This window comes from Blennius ocellaris, assembly GCF_963422515.1.
Source record: "Blennius ocellaris genome assembly, chromosome: 22".
Classification (NCBI taxonomy): domain Eukaryota; kingdom Metazoa; phylum Chordata; class Actinopteri; order Blenniiformes; family Blenniidae; genus Blennius; species Blennius ocellaris.
In genome coordinates this window covers 10770391-10791801 of record NC_137671.1, presented here as the reverse complement: position 1 = coordinate 10791801, position 21411 = coordinate 10770391, and the positions used below count along the sequence as shown (strand labels likewise).

General features: G+C 44.6%; 1 protein-coding gene across 4 annotated transcripts in view; it reads left to right on the top strand.

Moving 5' to 3' along the window:
* The first annotated feature begins 979 nt into the window (after positions 1-979).
* The window catches only part of wnt5b (wingless-type MMTV integration site family, member 5b), an 83827-nt gene continuing 63395 nt past the window's right edge, over positions 980-21411 (top strand). For 2 of the 4 annotated variants that reach the window (XM_080517938.1, XM_080517935.1), the window contains exon 1: positions 980-1441. The gene's annotated coding sequence lies outside the window, so the exon portion shown is untranslated. Of the gene's footprint in view, positions 1442-3299; positions 3339-17739; positions 17782-21411 lie in introns of those variants that run through there. The other 2 variants (XM_080517936.1, XM_080517937.1) reach the window with 2 other exon arrangements.

Here is a 21411-nt window from a genome sequence, read left to right as displayed (position 1 = left end):
TTGTGCAAGGAGTGCTTTCACTTCTTTGTATAGTATGTTCCAATTTCATTTTACGCATTTGGATTGGCTGATTTAACCAACAGTAGTGAAGTGAAAAGATACCTTCAGTGTCAGGATGGCCGAGGGGTCTAAGGCGCCAGACTCAAGGAACATCTCCTTCCTTCCTAATGGGACTTCTGGTCTCCAAATGGAGGCGTGGGTTCAAATCCCACTCCTGACAGTTCCTTTTTGGTTGAAACAGAGTACTGTAGTGTATCTGTACTTGACAGCATCAGAATATGTGGAGCGTCTCAATACAGAAACTTTATCTCCTCCTCTGTTTCAGTTCACTTTGGTTTTTCCAGACATCGGGGTTTCTGAGAGGAACCAGACTCGAGAAGCACTACTTGGAGGAATTTCTAAATATTTGGGTTCAAATCTCAGTCCTGGCTATCGATTTAATCTTTCTGCAGCTTTATTTGAAACAAACCTACACTTACTATGACAGATGGAGATCAAGTTGCGACTCATTTAAACTTGTGATTAGAGGAGTGACATCAATCTTCCTTATATTTGAAGATAATGATTTTAACTACAAGGCTGTCGGATGGCTGATGAGTTCAAAAATATTAAGGATTGAAACGGTAATTTCTCCGTTATCTTCGTCGCTTCTGTTCTTATTGGAGAGGCGTGGGTTCGAATCCCGGTCCTGACCAGAGTGTTACTCCCTCGGTGTTTCCATCTGCTTGGACATTATTGCAGCGGATTAGACAGTTTTCCCTACTTCTTTCTTTCGCCCCACTCTTCCTCCTCCTCCTCCTCCTCCTCTGTGTATGTGTGTCAAACTTTTCGCTCTGAACGCGTAAAAAGTGTGTTGCTCCCTCCCTCCTCTTCCTCCCTCCTCCCCGCGTGCGTAATTACTTGGAGAGCGTCTGGAAAGTTGTGATGTCCACGAAGAAATCAGCTTTATTTCTGACACCTGTTGCCGAGAACACGGCGCGTGAACGCAGCGAGGAGCGTGCGCAGCGACTTTCTTCACTTCTTTTGATTTTTTCCCCCCTTCTTCTACTCAGTATTTCTCCGTGACAAGTTGGAACTTTTTTTGTTTTTGTTTTTTTGTTGTTGTTTTTTTTTAGAGGAAACTGACAGGTCCGCTGATCGCCGGAGGCTGCGTCTCACGTCCCGCATGCCCCCCCCCCCCCATAAAGCCGCAGCTTTTTGAGAGTGAGACGCGGACTTTTTGCGCGCGTGCGTGTGTGAGAGACATCGAGGAGTGAAAGGACGTCCAAGAAAAAGAAGAAAAGAAAAGAAAAAGTGACACTTGGAACAGTCTGTGTGCGTGAGTCGGTGTCTGCAGCTTCCCAGCCGGACGCCAAAGTCACACTTCTCGGTCTGGAGCGCGTCGGATGGTGAAGGAGGAGGACGTTTTCTAAACTTTTGGAGACTTTATCCAGCAGACCAGGTACGACCTCCCTTCATTGGATAAGTTAGAGTGATTAAACAAAACAAAAAAAACCACGCCAAAGTTACAAATACATTATGCGCAATGTGTGTCGTTTTAATACTATTCATTACAATATCATTATAGTTCATTATCGCGTTTTAGTGACTTTCTATCTTCGTTGTCCTTGTGGTCTAATAATAGACTTGAACTTGAGGGTTGAAAAGAAGCTTTTTTTTTTTGTTTTTACGCACAGTACAGGACGCGCGCGTCTCGAGCTCTTTGTCATAAGGTCTTTGGACTTTGTTCCACTTGAACTTGTCGACGTTCTGTCCCCGCAATGTTTCCGTCGCCACGGTCTACTGACAGAATGGGTCTATTTCATGACTTTGGCTCAAGTATGACAGTGGTGAAACCCAGAGAGAGAGAGAGAGAGAGTGTGTGTATGTCCGCCAACCCCATCGGCCCAAATGAAGGCAGCCCTCTCGCTTTGCGGTGGAGACCAGGACTATTTTTGGTCGAAATGTTGCACAAATGTTTCTCTCAGCATGGAGAAATTGCTCTGCCTTCATCTGGGCCACAGGGTGCATTGGCATCTGAGCCAAACTGACTTGATTTATTGTCAAGTACCAAAAAAAAACCCAAAACACAGCATGTGTCAATATAACAGAGGAGGAAAGACGCTCAGGTTCGTGTGAAAAAGCTCTAAATGATGATTGTTCATTAACCTGGTCGGTCTATCTATTTGGTGGCTTGTGAAGTTAAAGCGTCAGCCTGTATTCAGTGTTTATATAGTGTTTATGTCTGGTCGTATCTGAGGATTAACTATAATTGTGACAAAATGAGCTTAATGAATAATATTAAAGCTCAATCAAGAGTCTTAAACAACTCTTAAAGTTTGAAGCAAACGCTAAGTGACAAACGTGTGTGTGTGTTTGTGGATGGGTACTTTGTGTTTATGTCTGTTTTTCTTGCCAGTGAGGCGTCCGCCGACCTGTGTGCTTAAGTTTTTATGGTAACCTTTGACCTCGGAGCAACTCACCAACAGTCACCAAAAACTCTCACATCCCACAGACCATTTAAGCAGAAGAAAAGTTGCTCTGGGCAAAAGCTCCCTGTTAACGGCCTCACAGGACTTGGGCGGGTCCACCATCAATCTGTTCCACATATTTATTTTTTTTATTTTTTTTACATTTTAGAGACCTTATAGATGTGTCACTGTAAAGCCCCGTGACGTTCAATTGGGTCGAGTGGTGTCACTGAATAAGCCAGAGGAGTACGGGGAATCGGGTTTCGTGTTTGCAAACGGGAGACGCAAAACCGAAGAAAGTGTGTTCTCTTTCCGTCCGTCACCACACGCAAAAGAAGAGTATTAGATTGGATTTCAGCGTGTGAGTCCGGGTCGTCTCGGGCAGCGACGTCTCCGCGTTAATCGGTGTTCTTCGTGGTTTTAACGTCTGAAACCAACATGTGGACAGAACTTGATTGCAGGGCTGATAAACACAGTGAGAGGAGGAAGTGTGTGTGTGTGTGTCAGAGCAGATAGTAACATTAGATGTGCAGATAGGGGTGGTGGAAAGTGTTACTGTCAACAAGTTAGCCATTAGAGAGAGATAATCTCTCTTCCTCCTCCCTCCCGTCCACCAAGTCCTTATCTGTTCATTCTCCCCCCTCTCCGGGTTTCATTCACAAACTTATTTTTCCCTCTTAGTTTCTCGCCTTCAAGCCAAAAATTGACAAACAGCCTTTTTCAGCAAGTGGAACCAAACTGTGAAAGTGACCGGCGATTAATAAACATCTCGTCCTGTGAAATCTGTATTCTGAACATCTTCTCATTGTTCGGTCTCCCCTCTTTGTTCCCCCCCCCCCAGTCGACTCGTCTGCCCTCGCAACTGGTGGAAAGAAACCTTTTCTTTAGGTGAGCGTCTCGTCCCCTCGGGACTCGGTAATTAGGGACTGGGAGTAAGTGAGTCTGTGTACGAGTCTCCACAGTAGACATTTGAGAAGATGAGTTGTCTGCGAGCACAAATGGGTCCTCAAGGTCGTTCAAGTGTGTATTGTAACGTGTGTGTGTGTGTGTGTGTGTCGTGTTCAGACTGAAAATAAGGAAATATGTTTTTATTTAATCAAAGAGGGACGTAATGTCAGGTTTGTTTGTAATTATCAGGCAGAAAACCCTGAATTGAAGGTGGATTAGATGCATCATCCAGTAAATATCTGTGTGTGTGTGTGTAAGTGTGTGTGTGCTGTTTTTGAAGGTTTAAGTGTGGGAGAAGGGGGGGGGGGGGGTCCTCTTTAACACTGAAAGTGTTTTGTGGATGTGTAACATGTGTGTATTTGAGCCCACCGGGAGCACTAATGACTGAGTCGGACTCACACACACAGATGGTGGTCCATGTGAAGAGGATGGCCTCTTCGGCTCTCCAGCTGAAGAGCCTGTATTTTAAATGCCGCTCCGTGATTGGCCCACTTCAATCCTGGGAATTCCTCCCAGTGCACTTGGTGTGTGTGTGCGTGCGCACGCGCGTGTGTGTGCGCGCGCAATCCTTTGATGATCATGGTGATGATAATGATGATGATAGTAATTGTGGTGTTTTAACAGGAAAAAGGAAAATGTAAACTTGGAAATTATAGATTGTGCTTTGATTTAACATCTCCGGGCAGTTTTGACTTCGCTTTCAGGATTCAAGCAGAAAATAATGAACACAAATTGCGGGCAAAGAAAAGCTGAGTACAACTCAAAGTCGTAATGGTGATATAAAAGAAAACCCAGACCGTTTAATATTGTAATTCATTTGTAATAGCCACGGAGCTGTTTCGGCTACTTGAAATCAGACTATAATACAAGATGATGACTTGACTCTGAGGCGGCGGCGGCGGCGGCCTGCACTTAAAGTGGCTCCATTAGAGTGTGTGTGAGTGTGTGTTGACAATGCGTTGCGGCCGCGCAGTAGTCATTATGGTCGGGAGCTGTGTGTGCAGATGCATTTCTTGCATGTCCGTCTGCGCTCAAAATGTGACCCTGTGGGCTGTCGTGTGTGTGTGTGTGTGTGTGTGTGTGTGTGTGTGTGTGTGTGTGTGTGTGTGTGTGTGTGTGTGTGTGTGTGTGTGTGTGTGTGTGTGTGTGTGTGTGTGTGTGTGTGTGTGTTTTGGCCTTTTTGTGCCGGTGGTTCGGGGCTATGTGATGATGTCACCGGGGCAGCAGGGTGGAGTGACATGGAGTTAGACTTTGGCGAAGGTCCTGACTCCAGCAGTTCTGTGTGTGTATGTGTGTGTGTGTGTGTGTGTGGTCAGTGGTGGCAGTGGTCAGCAGCTGTATGAAGGCAGTGTCCTGCACTAATAGTAAAAGAGGTTTATTGGACACTTTACAGCGCCTGAAACCGTTTTATAAATCCGGCGGCCGGCACAAGGGGACAGTCACAGACCAAACGGCCACAAGGCACACAGTGTGAGGCCAGAGCGGCTGCAATTATCGGGTACCGGCGTGCCAAAGGAAGAGGAACTGATGCCTCCGCCGACCGCCGCCTCATTTGCATTCAGTCCACTGGTTTTGCTTGGATTTATCTGGGATTATGGGTTTATAATCCTGACAAGTGAAAATATAAACTTGGTGGAAAAGGAGCAGGTTAAGTTTTGTGTATAAACTCAAAAGTGGTTGAAACTTCCCGTCCGGAGGACTCGGGTTGCAGTGTTCAGTTGTTTTGGTTAACCATATTTACTACTGGACTGCCCGGAAAAATGACTCAAACTTTGAATATCTGGCAGTTCTTCAGTATTATTGGTTGAATCTGGTCTGGGATGTTTGGAGGATCGTACTGCAGAAGTTCTGATGTTGAGTACGATACAGGCACAAGCCTTTTTTTTTTTTTTTTTTTTTAATGTGATTTATATTATAAATAGTTAGAAACACACATTTTGCCAACATTGATGGAATAAGAGTAAAATTGTTTCAAGAAATCAAACTTAAAAGCAAATTTTAGGACCGAGGGAGGAACTTGCAAACTCCAGAATGGAACCCGAGCTCTTCTCACTAGAAGGAAAGACTATTAAAAAGAAAAAAGTTCTCAGTAAATACTTTTCTTTTTAGGTTTCATTCAATGTCTAAGCATGTTTCCATAACAGCGTATCAATATAATTCAGCCTTTGAATATACAAACCATACAAAGCAAACTGTTAACATCAATGTGCTTTATAGCTGAAGGTGGATATTTTCTCAATTTAGAAATGTATAAATCAGTCAAACATGACCCCGGCTTGACTGTGAATGCGACCCCACACGGGGCGGCGGGGCTTGTGGGGACGTGACTGTTCGACGACACGAACGCGTCCAGTTCCAGTAAATCACCACATAAACACGACGATCATCACCGAAGTGGCCGCCTCCCGCCTTCCTCATTCTCCTCTTCTTCCTCCTCGTCCTCTCGGAATCCTCGATCCATTGACTTTCTCCATTTCCATCACTCGTCACGCTTTTTTTTTTTTCCTCCTTCCTTTTTTTAGTTTCCGTTCACTCGTGTTTTTTTTTCTTCTGAACCTCTGTTCTGGGTCACTGGATTTCACATCAGGAAGGTGCATTACAGAATATTAGATGACTACTAAAGGTAAAGCTCGCCGCCTCTCTGCCTTTGAATGTAAACAGATTTCAGCTGGAGATAGATGGAGACTGACCTCCGAAGGTTTTATTTATGGGCAGGAGTTACAGCCAGGGCCAAAAACAAGCCCTCAGTCCTGATTGTGGCGCAGGCTTGTTTACAACCGCCTCATTGTCGTGGATAAATCTAAACGTTTCGGCGGCGGAGGTGGAAGCAGATGATCGTATGAAATCGTGATGCGATTCCTGCCACCATGTTCTCCTTATTGGGCGCCGAACTAGCGGAGCTTGGTTGTTTCAACACTCTTACCTCACATGGAGAAGGTTTTGGGTTCTAATCCAGCCCGAGGCCTTTCTGTGTGGAGTTTGCATAAGGTACGATTCTTCTTCTTCAGATGCACGACAGCCTTCCTTTACTTGTTATCTGCACAGCACATTGTAAACCTTTGCCTTTTTTATCAGCTGTCGGGATTAAATTGAAGAATTTGAAGAATTAAAACGGGAATTATGCTGTCAGATACCAAAACTGACAAAAACCGCCAAAAGACATACTGAATTAGTGACTGGCAAGTGTTTGAATCCATATGACTCTATAAGTCCGTATTGATTTGTACATCTCAGTTTGAGTAAAGTGAACTCATGCATTTTGCCACTGGCACAGTTTTCTCTCCTTCTAAAAATAACTGCCGCCCAACGTGGGGCTCGAACCCACGACCCTGAGATTAAGAGTCTCATGCTCTACCGACTGAGCTAGCCGGGCTTCCTGCATCTGAGCTGTGTTTAGTCCTCCCCAAGGGATACCTGACACATCCTGTGTGGTTTGGTGTAAACACCTTGGGTCTTATTTTTAGATCAAGCAGCGGTGGGTTGGAGGAAGCAGAGACTCGCTGGCCGTCCAGCCGGCTTCAGGTATAACAAGGTTTCTGTGCCGGCGTGTGGCGTGTGGTTCACCTGGCTGGGGTGAAGGCCAAAGACTTTGATCAGGGAAAGGTTTACCTCGGGGGTTTTTAACGTTTCATCCGCTCGTGCTCCACTTCAGTCAAACCTGCAGTAGAAACAGTCATCTAGTATGCAACAGGAAAACACAGTGACACGCATCATCGCCCCTGTTTTTCATGATTCAACAAAATCACACAAGTTTCACTTCAGAAGTACGTCGTCACCTGATACTAAAGGGCGTCTATTACTGCACGCGTGTGTGTGTGTGTGTGTGTGTGTGTGAGTGTGTTCACACTTCCACACAAGACCTGCCCAGAGGTCTGATCTCATCAAACTGAACCGGGACCTGTGAACACACCTCCAACGATCCACATCTGGTGTTAATGAAAGGTGTCACATATCTGCTCATCTCTTACCCTGATGGGGGTTGTGGGGTCTGCAGCTGTTTTGTGTGGCAGAAACACACACACACACACACACACACACACACACACACACACACACACACACACACACACACCCTGAAGAGGCCGAACGAGAGCGAAGAAAAAAGTTGGAGATGATGGACGTTCAGTCAGTCAGAAGAGAGGAAACGCTGCCTCCTACTGGCCAACACCTGCTACTACAATAGATCAAAGAAACCCAGGAGGAGGAAAGAGGAATATTGAGTTTTATTATATTAGTGCCTCCTTTCACCTTCATGGTTTTTATCACTGTGAATTCAGTGTGTAATGCACTGCGTAGGATAAAAGAAGTCATATTGAGAGATGGCGAAAACCCTGGAATTAACCTCTAACTGCACCTCAATCCCACGGTTTAGTGAGCCGCGCTGCAGAAGATAACATCTGCTCGTGATTTGCAAAGGTTTAAGTTTCAAGCAAATAATTTTTTGCAACTATAAAGACGTCTCCCTCATTTTGCACTGATGGTTTAGGTTTTTTCTTTTTTTCTTTTTTTTTTTTTTTTAATCTGCCAAAATTCTCCTTCTGGAGAAGCTGGCTTTAATATATTGAGATTCCCGGTGCCCAGGTGCTGTTACGAGATAATTACTGAGTGTGTTTTTCTCTGAATTGAGGCAACACCAAATCTGTCAGCGTACACACACACACACACACACACACACACACACACACACACACACACACACACACACGCACATACACAGAGGGGATCAAATTCAAATTTATTTCCTTGTTTCTGATGGCAAAGCAGCCACACTCTGGCTCTCACACTCATATTTTCTTTTCTGTAGTCCAACCCCCCCCCCTCCTGCTCTTCACCATCTCTTCTCACTAATTTTCCCTCTTTCCTCTCTATTTTCTTTTTCCAGTTTGTCTTCTCTGATCATCGTCTGCGTGTGTGTATGTGTATGTGTATGTGTGTGTGTGTGTGTGTGTGTGTGCGCACAGTAGAGGGATCAACAAAGCATCAGTCAGTTGTCCAAAAGAAAGAAATAAAAATCACAGAGGTACCAGACAGCATTGATTTCTCCTCTCCTCTCCCCTCCTCTCTTCTTACACACACTTTTTTTTGGTTCGTTTTTCAAAGCACATCCATCAGTGATTGGCTGCAGTGATTTATGAGGAAATGCTGTGATGGTAGCTGGGCTGTACGTTGGGACGGAGAGGAGCAGAACACTGCATTGCGTTAAAACAGGACAGCGACTCTTTGCCAAATGAGCTTTTTGGATAACGAAGAGGCCGTTTTCTACTCCGTCCAGCTTTCTTCCTGGTGGTTTTACGACTCTGGACTGCTACACTGAACAACGCCAGTGGGCATGAAGAGCAGTTAATTAAATAAATTGTGCAACAGCATCGTTGCATAATCCCAGAATGAGAACACTGCTCCTATTTAATCAGTTTCCTTGATGTATGAAGAATTACAATATACTGGACTACTTTGGGGGAAAGGCAAAGGATATGAGCTTCCGAGTAATTCTAAAGATAAAGCAATCTCTTAGAAAGTCACTATTTTAGATTACAATAATACATTTCTAAGAAGCAGCACTCTGTTCTAATGAGGATAATCCAACAGTCTATCAGCTTCTGTCTTCCTGCGGATCGAACTCTCAGCTGTGTTGCTCTCGGAAGGAAAAAAACAAAACAAAACCCTTTTCACACTCTGCCAATCTTTGGGCACAAAGGGGTTAAAACACTTAGCAGAGGAGCGCCATAGCTACTGAATTTCATCCTGCATATTTTAACACATGCAGCAGCATATATTTCACATCAGCGTCTGTCGCTGCTGCGTCGTCTGTCAAGTGTGGCACGCCGCCTGAATCGAGATCAGAACACTGGTTTTGTTTGTTTGTTTGTTTGTTTTCCCATTGCCTTCAGTAGATGAACGGGGATCCGTCTGCGTGGCATTGGGGCAAGGACATTGTGTGTACATGAAGCCCTGAAACACATGTGACAGTGACACCCTGTGAAAACATGCATTTAAATGAAGGGCGCGCTGCTTCTGTTTGCCCCTGACTGACCGAGACAAGGAGGTAATTTATAGCAGGTGTGGCAAAACGTATGTCCCGCAGGCCCAAAGTGGTCGGATCCGGCTGGCAGGGTGACGCTGGAAAGAATAAAAATCACCGAAAGGAGCCTGAAGCACCCGCATTGCAAATTGTTAAAGAAAATTTGCAAAAAATTCAAACCACCCAGTGTTCAGATAGACTCTGCGGCTCTCTGAGGAGCCATTCCATCGATTTCCCCACTTTATCAATATCAGTTGTTTTTTTCAGATTTCACAATATATTTTCAGATTGTGGTGTCAAATCTCAAGCTTCCCTCTCTTCAGCATCCCGCGGAGCATCACTTCTCTGAAACAGAGGGTTCTGGAGGAGACATGAGAGGACAAGGATGTGAATATTGTCTCCAGAAGTTGGTTGCCGGCTCTAATCTCTGATCTCTTTTGGTCTTGAGTCTGCAGAAATATACCTGACGGCACATTCCCTCCTCACTCCATAGACCAGGTGCCCATCAGCATAATGTTCTAATGTCATAATGTCATTAACACCCCCCCCCCCCCCCACCCCACATGCATTAAAATGGTAGTGTCTTGTTTAAAGACACTGCAGAACTTTAACCAACGTGTGATTTACATTATTATTTGAAGTATGACAATTAAGCGTTCATGTGAAAAGGTATATTTATTTATTTATTTTACTATCTGTGTTTTATTTGTGGCCAAAAGAAGAATTGAAGCGTGGGCCTGTAGTAATATTGAAGTCAGACAGAGGGCGCTGCATTACAGGGACCAGAGAGAGAGAGAGGGAGAGAGAGAGAGAGAGAGAGAGAGAGAGAGAGAGAGAGAGAGAGGTATGTCAGGAGAGGGTGAGCAGATCAATCCAGAGGTAGCAGATCAAAGCGACATTTTAAACTCCAGTGTGAATCCTCTTCCCAGCGCACATCTCTACTCCAATGTTTCCTCTTTGTTTTGGTTACTTTCAACAAATTAAATTCACGAGGCACAGCTATGCTTCTTCCAGCAGTTTCTCTCCCCCCTCCCTCCTTCATTTTCTCTGACCATCAACCCCCTCCTCCTCCTCCTCTCCCCCCCCCCCATCATGCTTGGTTGGGTCCAGGCCATTTGCCTCCACTCCAGCAGGGCTGTACCATTAGTGACCAGCAGGGGAATTGTTACTCTCTGCATGCAGCTGCTTCCAGGTGTGCTCATGCTCGCTCTGTCATTCAGTCTCGCTGTGTGTGTTGTTTGCCTGCTATTAGTATCTGTGTCACTGCAGACACACACACACACACACACACACACACACACACACACACACACACACACACACACACACACACAAAAGCAACGCCTTCTCGGAACATTAGATTAATTACATTTTTTTTTCCCCCCAGATTTTCTTCAAAGTCAAAATAACTGCCAAAAGATGAGTTTTGTGCCCTTTAGTTTTGTTGTTCTCTTATTGGAAACGTGTTCATTCTGTTCATACATTCACACTTGTACTGTGGTTGACTGATTATGACCAAAGAATCAAAGGAAAATTATGCATCATATTTAGCTTGTACTTTATTTGACAGAAAGGGATTCTTCGTGGCTCTCAAGCCAAAGAGTGTTTTACAAGGTGAGAAGCAAATGAAGAAGATAACTAATAAAAATGTATGTATAGCAGAGAGTACTTGGGAGCAGGAAATACTGCTGTAAACATTTGTTTGATTCCAACTTGTAGCAAGTGGCAACTGAAGAACATGAGTCCTATATCTTCTAGGTGTGTTTGCTTGGTGTCAGAAACATCTATCGATGCCATTTAAAGTTGCTGTAGAATGGTGTACAGACAACTGAAAGAATGTGGATTGCTGTCAGAAGTGGGATTTGAACCCACACCTCCATTTGGAGACCAGAAGTCCCATTAATGAGGAAGGAGCTTCTCCTTGAGTCTGGCGCCTTAGACCACTCGGCCATTCTGACAATGTTACAAGTGGTCTTGGACACTGACACGCCTGTCAAGAAGAAGGTATTGAACATCGACAAAAACATGTATAACAGGAGGAATCTGATCATCACTAAAGAACTAAAAATGCATCAGCGTATTATAGTTGTATTTGTGGCCGTATTACAGATGCTTTGTGTACATTATTCAGCATTGAATGTCACATTTGTCTATAAAGTTCATGTTTACTTGCAAAAAGGTGTTGTCAGAAGTGGGATTTGAACCGACGCCTCCATCTGGAGACCAGAAGTCCCATTGAGATTCCCCATCAGGAAGGAGTTTTTCCTTGAGTCTGGAGCCTTAGACCCCTCGGCCATTCTGACAATGCTGCAAGTGCTCTTGGACATGGAGGAACATATCTGTCCTTCATTCAAACATTGTTCAGGAAGAATAAATGGTGTGTAAATAATGAAAGTGTCCCACATCCGAGAGGGTTCGGTGTTGGCTATCAGAAGAAAAAGGTTTAAGTATATACAGAGAAAAAAGAGGACTGTCAGAAGTGGGATTTGAACCCACGCCTCCATTTGGAGACCAGAAGACCCTTGAACGAGGAAGGAGTCTCTCCTTGAGTCTGGCGCCTTAGACCCCTCGGCCATTCTGACGATGCACAATGTGTTTATGGGTTATTTATCAGCGATTGTCTCCAACAAAATGGTGGTAAAAGATCCAAAGAAATCAACTGTCAGAAGTGGGATTTGAACCCACGCCTCCACTTGGAGACCAGAAGACCCTTGAACAAGGAAGGAGTCTCTCCTTGAGTCTGGCGCCTTAGACCCCTCGGCCATTCTGACAATGTTGCAAGTGCTCTTGGACACAGAGGAACATATCTTACCTTCATTCAAACATTGTCTGTAAAGAAGAAGGAATCATGTGTGAACCTGACAAAAGCTCTTCTATTAGGCCAGAAGCAACGAAAGAACATGTGTCCGACATCTCAGAGGGCTAGGTGTTGTGCTATCAGAAGCAAAAAGATTTTGTACTTACAGGGAAACACATCACTGTCAGGAGTGGGATTTGAACCCACGCCTCCAATTAGAGACCAGAAGTCCCCTGAACGAGGAAGGAAGATCACCTTGAGTCTGGCGCCTTAGACCCCTCGGCCATCCTGACAATGATGCATGCATTTTGCACATAGATGAAGATTCTTGTACATTGCTCCGACATTATCTTCTCATTCAAGAAGGCATCGCACAACATCATGTTTTGCATGTGTTATTTATCAGTGATTATCTCTGACAGTTGGTGTCAGGAGTGGGATATGGCAAGTCGAAAGAAAATGGTGCGTCAGCCAAGACAGTGTGCAGGACTCCGATCTCAGAAACGGGGGCAGCAAGAAGATGCTGGAGCAGTTGGCGATCAGGCATGGGAGACCATCCCAGGAAATGTGTGATGTGTATGTTTGGGAGTTGCCTGCGCGCCGCAGGGTGTGCATGAGCGTGTGCATGAGTGTGCGTGTGTGACAGTGTGCCGCTGCCCTGTTACTGACAGCGTTGCTCCGTCACAGATTGTCTCCAACAAAATGGTGGTAAAAGATCCAAAGAGTCGACTGTTCTACTGGGCGAGATGCAATTGAAGAAGGCGTAGAGACTGACAATGAAAGAGACTGAATGAACGTGGCCTACATCTCAGAGGGCAAGGTGTTGGTTATCACAAACAAAAGCTGTGTGTCTATTTACACAGGAGAAAAAAACTGTCAGAAGTGGGATTTTAACCCACGCCTCCACTTGGAGACCAGAAGTCCCATTGATCAGGAAGGAGCTTCTCCTTGAGTCTGGCGCCTTAGACCCCTCGGCCATTCTGACAATGCTGCATGTGCTCTTGGACATGGAGGAACATATCTGTCCTTCATTCAACCGTTGTTCAAGAAGAAGAAATGGTGTGGAAACAACGGAAGAACATGTGTCCCATATCCTAGAGGGTTCGGTGTTGGCTATCAGAAGAAAAAGGTTTGAGTATATACAGAGAAAAAAGAGGACTGTCAGAAGTGGGATTTGAACCCACGCCTCCATTTGGAGACCAGAAGACCCTTGAACGAGGAAGGAGTCTCTCCTTGAGTCTGGCGCCTTAGACCCCTCGGCCATTCTGACGATGTACAAAGTGTTTATGGATTATTTATCAGCGATTGTCTCCAACAAAATGGTGGTAAAAGATCCAAAGAGTCGACTGTTCTACTGGGCGAGATGCAATTGAAGAAGGCGTAGAGACTGACAATGAAAGAGACTGAATGAACGTGGCCTACATCTCAGAGGGCAAGGTGTTGGTTATCACAAACAAAAGCTGTGTGTCTATTTACACAGGAGAAAACAACTGTCAGAAGTGGGATTTGAACCCATGCCTCCACTTGGAGACCAGAAGTCCCATTAATCAGGAAGGAGCTTCTCCTTGAGACTGGCGCCTTAGACCCCTCGGCCAATCTGACAATGCCGTATGTGCTCTTGGACATGGAGGAACATATCTGTCCTTCATTCAACCATTGTTCAAGAAGAAGAAATGGTGTGTAAACAACAGAAGAACATGTGTCCCACATCCTAGAGGGTTCGGTGTTGGCTATCAGAAGAAAAAGGTTTGAGTATATACAGGGAAAAAAGAGGACTGTCAGAAGTGCGATTTGAACCCACGCCTCCATTCGGAGACCAGAAGACCCTTGAACGAGGAAGGAGTCTCTCCTTGAGTGTGGCGCCTTAGACCCCTCGGCCATTCTGACGATGTACAATGTGTTTATGGGTTATTTATCAGCGATTGTCTCCAACAAAATGGTGGTAAAAGATCCAAAGAGTCGACTGTTCTACTGGGCGAGATGCAATTGAAGAAGGCGTAGAGACTGACAATGAAAGAGACTGAATGAACGTGGCCTACATCTCAGAGGGCAAGGTGTTGGTTATCACAAACAAAAGCTGTGTGTCTATTTACACAGGAGAAAACAACTGTCAGAAGTGGGATTTGAACCCACGCCTCCACTTGGAGACCAGAAGTCCCATTGATCAGGAAGGAGTCTCTCCTTGAGTCTGGCGCCTTAGACCCCTCGGCCATTCTGACGATGTACAATGTGTTTATGGGTTATTTATCAGCGATTGTCTCCAACAAAATGGTGGTAAAAGATCCAAAGAGTCGACTGTTCTACTGGGCGAGATGCAATTGAAGAAGGCGTAGAGACTGACAATGAAAGAGACTGAATGAACGTGGCCTACATCTCAGAGGGCAAGGTGTTGGTTATCACAAACAAAAGCTGTGTGTCTATTTACACAGGAGAAAACAACTGTCAGAAGTGGGATTTGAACCCACGCCTCCACTTGGAGACCAGAAGTCCCATTGATCAGGAAGGAGTCTCTCCTTGAGTCTGGCGCCTTAGACCCCTCGGCCATTCTGACGATGTACAATGTGTTTATGGGTTATTTATCAGCGATTGTCTCCAACAAAATGGTGGTAAAAGATCCAAAGAGTCGACTGTTCTACTGGGCGAGATGCAATTGAAGAAGGCGTAGAGACTGACAATGAAAGAGACTGAATGAACGTGGCCTACATCTCAGAGGGCAAGGTGTTGGTTATCACAAACAAAAGCTGTGTGTCTATTTACACAGGAGAAAACAACTGTCAGAAGTGGGATTTGAACCCACGCCTCCACTTGGAGACCAGAAGTCCCATTGATCAGGAAGGAGTCTCTCCTTGAGTCTGGCGCCTTAGACCCCTCGGCCATTCTGACGATGTACAATGTGTTTATGGGTTATTTATCAGCGATTGTCTCCAACAAAATGGTGGTAAAAGATCCAAAGAGTCGACTGTTCTACTGGGCGAGATGCAATTGAAGAAGGCGTAGAGACTGACAATGAAAGAGACTGAATGAACGTGGCCTACATCTCAGAGGGCAAGGTGTTGGTTATCACAAACAAAAGCTGTGTGTCTATTTACACAGGAGAAAAAAACTGTCAGAAGTGGGATTTGAACCCACGCCTCCACTTGGAGACCAGAAGTCCCATTGATCAGGAAGGAGTCTCTCCTTGAGTCTGGCGCCTTAGACCCCTCGGCCATTCTGACAATGCTGCATGTGCTCTTGGACATGGAGGAACATATCTGTCCTTCATTCAACCGTTGTTCAAGAAGAAGAAATGGTGTGAACAACGGAAGAACATGTGTCCCACATCCTAGAGGGTTCGGTGTTGGCTATCAGAAGAAAAAGGTTTGAGTATATACAGGGAAAAAAGAGGACTGTCAGAAGTGGGATTTGAACCCACGCCTCCATTCAGAGACCAGAAGACCCTTGAACGAGGAAGGAATCTCTCCTTGAGTCTGGCGCCTTAGACCCCTCGGCCATTCTGACGATGTACAATGTGTTTATGGGTTATTTATCAGCGATTGTCTCCAACAAAATGGTGGTAAAAGATCCAAAGAGTCGACTGTTCTACTGGGCGAGATGCAATTGAAGAAGGCGTAGAGACTGACAATGAAAGAGACTGAATGAACGTGGCCTACATCTCAGAGGGCAAGGTGTTGGTTATCACAAACAAAAGCTGTGTCTATTTACACAGGAGAAAACAACTGTCAGAAGTGGGATTTGAACCCACGCCTCCACTTGGAGACCAGAAGTCCCATTGATCAGGAAGGAGTCTCTCCTTGAGTCTGGCGCCTTAGACCCCTCGGCCATTCTGACAATGCTGCATGTGCTCTTGGACATGGAGGAACATATCTGTCCTTCATTCAAACGTTGTTCAGGAAGAAGAAATGGTGTTTTGACACGAGTGACAATCTTTTCTGTGAAGAAGAAGGCCTCACACAACAACCTGCCTATACGGACATAGAAGGAGGTACCAAGGAGTGGGGAGTCCTGCTTTCAGCATCTATATTTGAGTTAAACTGTTTGGACCTAAAACAGTCTGATCTCCTCCAGACCTCGAACCAAATAGTTTTTATGCTCTACGACTTAAATATAAAAGCAAAGCCATTGCGGGTGTGGTGTTTGGAAATGTATGAGATGCTTCGGTTGCATGTTAAACACAGCAGGGTCGAACATGTCAGGGGAGAGCAGGAAACACATCTGTCTGTTTAATTTCCTCTCCTATTTATTCCAACCACCTGCACTCTGCCTTCTCCTCGCTCTCCATTGTCTTCATTTTGTCATCTGCCACACGCTCATCTTCCACCTGCACCACCCTGACTTGTTTTTCTGGTTTGTGACTTTGTTTGATTAGAAATTGATCCTTTTTTCCACCGTTCATGCACTGTTTGTTCGCGAGCCCCGGAAAAGCTCAACTTGAAACGGCTTGTGTCTTTTTCTCTCCTGTTTATTTCGGTAAAAGAAAAAAAAAAAAGACCCTTGTGTTCAGCTTAATATCACAATATGTCAATCTCATTAAAAGGCTATCATTTCAAAATAAAACTAATTATCCATTTAATTAATTTAGGGTTTGACATTTTTTTTTTTTTTTTAGTTGCCGGGCCCCATGCAGCTAGATTTATACTAAGGACCAGTAACTTTTTTTGCATTTTGAGGCAACTCTTGCTGCACATTTTCTGCAGCATTGAAGCCATTCGACGAGGTTTGGCGAGTCTCTTTGGTCGTGTCGTGGATTTTTTTCGGTGCTGCTTTGGAATAAAGTTCGTCGGAACAGAGTTTTTCTGTCAGGAGTATTTATTGAAGCTTCAAAAGACACAGAATGCAAACACGCAAGGTGAATCTGCCCCCGTGCAAAGCTTTTAAGGAAACAGAATGGGCGAGGTGAGCAGAAGTGAGGTCACGGTGTTTTGCCATAGATTGTCAGTGGTCTTGAGAAGGGAGAGAACCATTCCTTGTTCTCATCAATGTGGGTGCAGCTGGAGCGGCGCAAATAATAAACATGTCTGCCGAGCCCGTAGTACAAGGACCAAGATACAAGAGCATATTCAATATCTTCTATCTTGTTTTGTAATCCTTCTTTCCAAACTTTTTAAATAAAAGATTAGCTCCACCAGTTTAGGAACGAGCTCCTTCTTAATGTATTTAATCTACTCCTCCACTTAGCATTTGTTTACATGCTGCGTTGAATTATAGTCTTTTAATGTCACCCCAGTGTTCTGAGGGATTATCCACTATTATCACAACCTGCTCTGTCACAATAGTGCGTTGGAGAGAACGGTGTGTTTCACATCCACATGATGTCAATAATGGTGCAAATTGAGATCTGGTGACTGCAGACGCAGTGTGAGGACAATACAGTCATTGTTCAGGGAAGCAGTTTGAGGTAAGTGGAGCTTCCTGCTTCATCAGACGATAGTAAATTGCAGTCATGCAGCGGTGGGCATGGTCAACAACAATCATCCATTAAGCTGTTAGTGATCAAAAGGTCCCACCATGTTTTTGTTTTTTTTCAGATTTTGGAAAATGGGGGCATCACACATGTGACTCTTCATCAGGTACACCTGCTTTACTTTATATTAAGGGAAATAGCTCGCAGCCGTTCATATAGCAGCGACTCTATGTATTTAGTCATACAGACATGGTTAAAATGAGCAGCTGACGTTAAGACTGAGCATGAGAATGGGGAAGTAACGGAGATTTGAACGCTCGTCTGGAGTTTTTCAGGACAGTGACAAGATCTATTGAGATTTTTCACACACAAACATCTCCAGGATTTTACAAAAGAACAGTCTGAGAAAAAGGGAACTGCTCTGGGTTAAAATGCCTTGTTGATGAAAGTGATCAAGAGAAAAGAAAGACAACAATAATTCAAATAACTAAAAGTGTGCAGAGGATGATCGTTGGGAGAAGGACAGCAAACTGAGGCTGCAGTTTAAACAGAGTCCCGGACACTGAACACTGGGAGATAGGAATCATGATGCGCTGGAATGATGTCCAAATGAACAATCCAAACCAATATTATTTTGTCTTTACATGTATTATGGATGGTCGCTCTCATTCCAGCTACTCAAAGACAGAGCGGTGCTGCAGCAGCAGACTCAGACACACTTGAGCCGGCAAAAATGTGACTCATCAGAAATCTCTTCTTTAGCTATGAGGGACTTTTTATTCCCTCTGTCAACAACTCCCCTCCTCCTCCTCCTCCTGCTCTTCTGAGCCCCCCCCCCAACACACACACACACACACACACACACACACACACACACACACACACACACACACACACACACACACACACCGTCCTCACCCTGCCCAGCAGTCTGTGGGCAGCGAGCCCAGCGAGAGGCAGCAGGAGCCCGGCAGGCAGGGAGCTCCAGGCGCAGCTCTGCAGCCATGCCAGCACCCCAAGAAAGAACTGATGAAGGAGGGCAAGGGAAAACTAGGGAGGTGAAGCGAGGGAGGCAAAAGGGTTAACGGGGGGGGGGGTGAATGGAGCATAGAGGAGGAGAAGAGAGGAGCTGTGTTGAGAGAGGATGAAGAGATAAGGGGATGCGAGAGGAGAGGGAGACATGCAAGAGAGGAGAGGATGGAGAGAGGGGGGGAGACAAAAGGAGATTAGAAAAATAGATGGATCAATAGATAGAGTGAAACAGGAGGAGGAGAAGAAAGACAGAGCAAAAAAAGAAAAAGAGAACTGTGAAGCAGAGAGAGAAAAGGAGAGAGCTGGGCAGACAGCCAGCTCTCCCAGGAGAGAGAGGTCAGAGCAACAGACATGTCTCCAGAGACACCGTGTGTGTGTGTGTGTGTGTGTGTGTGTGTGTGTGTGTGTGTGTGTGTGTGTGTGTGTGTGTGTGTGATTTGTGTGAAAGACAGGGGCAAGAGATAGAGGGAGGAGAATAGAAGAATGCAGAAGAGGAGGAGGAGGAGGAGGAGGAGGAGGAGGAGACGATCGGTGGAGCGCAGAGAGAAAGTGCAGCGGACTTGTATTCATGCTGAATGTCTGAAATGCGACCTTGGAAATGCACATCTGTATGCTTGTGCATATGTATCATTGTGTTCTTAGTGTTTTGCTTTTCATACTAGTCTGGTATTTAAAAAAAAATCTTTCTGTTTTCCTCTTGAGATGAACATAGAAAAGAAACATGAACAGTGAAAAGCAGTTTGACAGTGTTAAACTGTCATTTACATTTTCTAGATTAAGTTTAGACACTAGGTTTTGGTTGCACTCATCACCCATCACCACTTTCAAAAGCGTTTTAGTATTTAAACTAAAGGTCGTTACTATGATCAACTATAGTCTGTAAACAAGGATTGACCAACCAGAGCGCTTCACCCTCGTTGCTGTTTCCCTCATATTATGACCTGAACTGTCACGTTCATTCTAAAATAGGAGCTTAGAGCAGTGAGAGTTTAAAGAGACTCATAAAAGACCCTAAACATTGAGAGAACAATGCATCACGTGTGTCTTTTATCAGATTTTCTTGGATTCCTCTTTACTTCAGTCAGATCAATTGTCCAGCCGACATGTTAACTACGTCTAATAAGGGAGGAAATCTGCGATTGATGGGAATCAAGATACACCAGGAACAAGGAAGGGGGAAAAAGTTGACAACTTTTTGTCATTTGAGGAGAATATTTAGCAACTAAAAACACCAATCTCAAACATGCCTTCCTATCCCAAACTTGGGAGTGAAATCCAACATCCCACCCAGTACACGTGTCCTTTAACATGCAAAAAAGATGTTTGTAGCAATAAGAAATGTGGCACATCATTAGAATGAGTTTAAGAAGCAGTAAACGACCACGTATGAGTAAAACATGCAGTTTTTAAACTGTGTTCAGAGTGTAGTTAGGTTTTTATAAAAGCAGTGACACAAGATGAGAGTCTCAATCTTAATCCTGCTTTAACCCCTCAACTTAGATTAGTTTATAGGACCTGCCATCAGGATTATTGGTGAGTTATTGGTAAAGTGCGAGCAGTCTATTTGCTGTAAGTGAGACTGAACTGACAAAAAATACTTAAGTAAGTGAAAATGTTGCACACGTAGTCTTATTGAGGATTAATGGAACGTTATTTAAAATGAGGATTAGGACATAAAGTATATTTCTTTTTTCACTGATCAGGCGATGCCAGACCTTCGTATGCCTTCTGTCTTATAAAGGAATCGAAATTCAGAGCGCGGCTTTACCCATGAAGTGGTTTTATTTTATTATTTTTACATTTTTTATGCCAGATAAGCCTGGAGGGCATTGCGGGTTATACTAGGACATCTGTGTGTGTGTGTGTGCGTGTGTGTGCGTGTGTGTGCGTGTGTGTGTGTGTGTGTGTGTGTGTGTGTGTGTGTGAGTGTGTGTGTGTGTGCGTGTGTGTGTGTGTGTGTGTGTGTGTGTGTGTGTGTGTGTGTGTGCGTGCATGTTCACATTATGCGTGTGCAAGGGCAGCGCAGGTCATACAGCGCTATGTGTGTGTCAATAACAGTATCTCGGGGCCACAGGATTACATGACCTTGCACGCCACATGTGCTGTCTTTCAGTCTCTCAAACACACACACACACACACACACACACACACACACACACACACACACACACACACACACACACACACACACACACACACACACACACACACACACACACACACACACACACACACACATATGCAGAAACACACACGCAGTCAAACACAAAGCCCCATGAAATCCTGTGACTCCTTGGGGTCTTTACGAAGCTCTTGCGTTGGTCACGGAGCGCTCGGAGAGACGACAAGACGAGTCGTTATAGTCGGAAAAAAAAAAACGACCAAAAAAAACGTCCAGAAAAGAGGAATAAGGAGAGGAGCAGAAAGGAATAAAAGAGGATGAATTGAATATTAAAAAGAGAGAAATACAGAAAGCACACATATATTCAACAAGGCCCATTTATATGCTAATAATTGGACAAATATAAGGAAGAAGGGATGTGGATTTGGTCGGCTTATATCAAACTGCAGTCTGAGTAGTCGTCTCAGTAGAAAAATATTTTTGGAGTATTGGTGACTTAAAAACTTGGTGGAGCATGTGGCTTTAGTTTATATCCAGTTTCACATTTTGCCTTAGGTGAGTGTTAAAGATCCCATATTATACAGTTTTTTATACAGGTGTATTTCTCCAAATCCAGCCTTGGTCCAGTCTAAAAGTCCCTCT